The following is a 4,817-nucleotide window of genomic DNA, read 5'->3' as shown; positions in this document are numbered from 1 at the left end:
GGGGTAAAAAGAGGTTCAAAAAGAGAGAAAAAAAAACAAAAGAAAGAAAGAAAAGAAGCAATTAAAAAAAGAAAACGAATAAAGGAAATCTATAAAAAAGAAAAAAATTAGATAAACTAGTTAAAAGATGTTAAAAAAGAAAAGGGTAAAAGTTAAAAAAAATTTGGCAGAAGAGGAGAAAAAAAAATTGAAAAAGGAAAAAAATAAATTAACTACAAGACTAAATAATCATGGGGAGAAAGCCATGAGTTCTGTGCTTTGCTTTCTCCTCCTCTGGAATTCCGTTGGTCACCTTGGTATTGAAACTGTACTCCTTGGTAGGTGAACTTGGTCCCGGCTAGATTTCTTGTTGCTCTTCTAGGGGAGGGGCCTGTTGTATTGATTCTCAAGTGTCTTTGCCACAGGCGGATTTGCAAAGGGGCCCGGGCACAGTAATCTGCTTGGGTTTGTTTTCGGGAGCTTTTGTTTCCTGAGCACTTTCCGTAGAGTTCCGGAGGATCGGAATAAAAATGGCGGCCTCCTGGTCTCTGGCCTGGAGGAGCCAAGAGCTCGGGGCCCCACTACTTAGTGCGCCCTCAGAGAACAGTGTCCAATTACTCCCCTCTCCGTGGCCTCCAGCTGAGCTCTGAACTCACCAAGCCTGCGACTGGTTCAAGGTAAATCCGAGCTGGGAGCTCACTCCTCGGCTCTGTCTCTGTCGCCGGCTTCCCCATTCTAACACCTGTAAGCTCTGTGACACTCAGACACCCCTGATCCTTCTGTGACCCTGCGGGATCTGAGGCTACGCTGACTCTGCGTGAGCTTCACCCAGGTTTAGCCTCTGGAGCGATGTCCCTCAGTGGAACAGACTTTTAAAAGTCCCAATTTTGTGTTCTGTGCTCTGCCGCTTGCTGGGACCTGGCCCCTACCCCTGGTGTCTATCTTCTGGTTGCCTTGGATTCACTTCTCTGCCAGTCCCACCTGTAAGAAAGTGGTTGATTTTCTGTTTCTAGAATTGCTGTTCTTCTTCTCTTCATTCTGCCCTTGCATTTGTTGGTGTTTGCAATCTTTCGATAAGCTATCTAGCTGATCTCCTGCTAGCTGAAGTAGTCTCAGCCTGCTACTTCTCCGCCATCTTGACTCTGCATTCTAAAGCTATAGTTTTAGATATGAATTTCACCTTATAAAGATTTTTGTAAGACAGCTTCTTCTTTTTTTTTTTTTTAAAGATTTTATTTATTTGAGAGAGAGACAGTGAGAGAGAGCATGAGTGAGGAGAAGGTCAGAGAGAGAGGCAGACTCCCCGTGGAGCTGGGAGCCCGATGCGTGACTCCATCCCAGAACTCCGGGATCATGACCTGAGCCGAAGGTAGTCGTCCAACCAACTGAGCCACCCAGGCATCTTTGCAAGACAGCTTCTTCAGCAGAGAAATGGCCTTTAGTTTTGAGATAAAGTGTTTATTTTTCAGTTTTCAAGAAATGAACTTTAAATTTTCATGTTATCATATTTAACATGAGAACATCTCATAATATATTTAAATGTAGGTATCAATTACAGTGTGTATGGTTGTATATTTTATTTATTTATTTATTTATTTATTTATTTAAGAAAGACAGCATCTGTCACAGATATTTCCCATTATCTTGCCTTTTGCATCAGTTGCTATAGGCTCTTTTTTTTTTTTAAAGGTTTTATTTATTTATTTGAAAGAGAGAGATCTCAAGCAGGCAGAGAGGCAGGCAGAGAGAGAGAAGGAAGCAGCCTCTTGGCTGAGCAGAGAGCCCAACACGGGGCTCAATCCCAGGACCCTACGATCATGACCCAAGCCGAAGGCAGCGGCTTAACCCACCGAGCCACCCAGGTGCCCTGCTGTAGGCTTCCCCCCCCCCTTCTAAAGCTTGGTCCTTTTTTCTAAAATTATCTCATATCCATGCTTCTCCATCCCTAATGCCACATTTCTAGCTCAGGCATTAATCATTTGCCACCTGCTCTTGGAATAATCCTCTTAGCTGGATTTTCTACTTCTAGAAAGACATCATCTAATTCAGGCCATATTGTGTCCAGAGTAATCTTTGTGACAAGGTAATGTATTCTTTAGCGGTTCCTCAGTACTTACAGGATACCTATTAAACCTTTCTATCTGGCCTATAACACCCTGCCTCTGTCTACAGCTTCAATTCTCACCTTTGCACTTTATACACTTCAGATGTTCAACTAGTTGTATTCCCTGAAACATTCTTTTGTTAAGTTCCTCTGATTATTTACTCTGGCTGTTCCCACTGGTTGGAAATCCCTTCCTTGCCTGTCTACGTGATAAATAGCTACTCTTTCTGCATGCTTTGACAAGATACCCCTAAATCTTTCTCCCCTTCCATCATCCAGAATTTCATCATCCCATTTAGTCTTCTGAGACCCATAAAATTTTTTATTACTGTGTATTTTATTCAGAAGATCTGGACTCTTATCCTCCTATAGGTTGTGTTTAACCTTATCTGACTTTATTTTTTACTGCTATTTCCAATTTCATTTTCTAAATTCTGCTAGTGCACTCTCTGGAATTTGTGATTTGTCCTTATGAAATGTTCTTCAAACTCTTGATTAAACATTTTCTTTACCTTAGTACTCTAACCAAGTCTTGGTTCCACACTTACTATACTATTTTTATGTATCTTTTTCAAGTAGTGACTAATTTTTCTTCTGTGGTCTTTGTGCCCCTGAGCCTGAAATTGGAATAAATGGCCTTCTTATTTCTCTGTGTTGTATCCAGAACATTGTCTCTCTCTACTTCTAAAAGCCTCTAGCCTTGAAGCTTCTGCCATCAGACTGTGTCACTCATTATTGGCCAGTTTTGGATTCCTTGAAGATTTACATACTGGTTAACTGTAACTTTCTGTGGTACAGCAAATTTAAAATTTTGATGATTTCAGTACCTATAGACTTAAGTAGATGAAACTTCCAGTTCCCTACCTTGGTTTCTCAATTCCTTGATTTTCATTTATTTACCCCATTTCTCACCCTAAAACAGTTAACTTCTCTCATGTTCGTACTATAAACTTAGCCTTAAGTAACAACTGCCCTCTTTCCTCCACAATTTCAGTTGTAATCATCCTGCTTTCTTTTCCTTTCCATCATTTTATCATAAAAATTTCAAGTATATCAAATGGTTAAAATAATTTTTCAGAAAATACCTGTATACCCACTACTTAGTTTATATTATTAAGTTTTTTTTTTTTTTACTATATTTGCTATACAACTGTCTATTCATCCCTCTGCCCATTATTAATTCATCTTATTTTAGGTGTATTTTAATGTAAATTACAGACATCAGTAAGCTTCCTCTTTAATACCTCATTATGAACACCATTAATTACAGTTTAATATTTGTTGCAGTAATGGGAATTCTTTTTGACACACACAAATAATTGTTTGCATCCTGCTTTGCCATGGATGGTAATCACCTTGAGGGCATGCTCAAGATGCACTTATATTTGTATCCCTGGTGGCTGGCATAGGAGCATTTTGTAGGTGGCAAGTAAGTACTAGTTGAGTTGAATGAATGACAGTTTTGCCTCGCAGTAGTACTAGTCTAGTCATTAAGATAATAGAATAAATCCCACTGGATCTCTCAAATCCAGAATTAAGTTACCTTAACAAATCAGGCAGGGAACTTTGCCAGAATGTCAGGACACAGACTGAGTTTATAGACAAGTCAGGCTTTCCTTGCAATGCTTTTCTTACATTTCATTATGTTCCAAAGACATGACAAAATTGAAATCTGGTACATGAGCAAAAAGCATAATACTTAATTGCTTTCTTCAGAAAGGCATGCTTATCACTGCAGTGACATTAATTTTCTATTATGGCTAAGTAGAGGCTAATATTTTTATTAGTAGTTTAGTATGCCTAGAATAATTATGATTATAGTCTCATAATATAGAATTATTTCCAGAGTGTGTTTTACCTTCAAGCTTGTTTAAGCAAAACTATATGGTATATAGCAGAAAGATACCATTAAGGAATAAAATGCTCATGTGATATCTTGTTAGGTTACATGGATCAGTCATTTAATAAACTGGGCATAACCTGACTTGGCTTTTAGACATCTGTGTTGATTTTCCATGGTTGCCTCTAGTAGAAGTTAGACTGATGTCATCATGTTAATCAGAAAATAAAGATTGTGCAATATACCATCCTTCCAGCAATGTAATTGGATAATTTATCCCTCCTGCTATGAGAATCAGTCAGCCTATTTACTGAACAGATGCCAAGGAAGAGAAATGTGTGAGATGCTCTATCAGAACGACGCCATCCACAATGCTAAACAAGAAGTGTGTGTCATAAATGTGAACCTTACATAATAGAATAACACCTTTTAAAACAGAAGTGTGATCATAAAACCATCTGCTTCATAATCAGTTTGCAGAGTACATCTGGTATTGCTATATTGGCTCACCAAATTGTTCCTAAATGCATTTTAAAAACATAAAAGGAATACAGATAGTCTATAGGTTGAGAGACTAAATGTCCAGATGGCTTCCTTTAGTAACTTTCTAATTTCATCATTGTATTTCTTAATTAAGCTGTCTTAGTAAGCATGTAACTATTACCATTAAAAACACATATTGATTAAATGAGTGTTTGAAGGCCTCAGGTAAAAGTGGTGGTTTCAGTTTAGTTGTGTAAGTTGAGTGTAATTTTATTTCTATTTAATTACTCCTTTCTATTAAAATAAAAGAAAATACAACATCACAAAAGCTCTTATTTCAATGATAATATCATACATGACGTTGCTGTCAGAGGACACAGCAAAGCTTAAAATGATATGATTAATATGGAG

This window comes from Mustela putorius, unplaced genomic scaffold (genome assembly GCF_011764305.1).
Source record: "Mustela putorius furo isolate JIRA1106 unplaced genomic scaffold, ASM1176430v1.1 tig00000561_pilon_pilon_pilon, whole genome shotgun sequence".
Classification (NCBI taxonomy): domain Eukaryota; kingdom Metazoa; phylum Chordata; class Mammalia; order Carnivora; family Mustelidae; genus Mustela; species Mustela putorius.
This window is presented reverse-complemented; position numbering follows the sequence as displayed.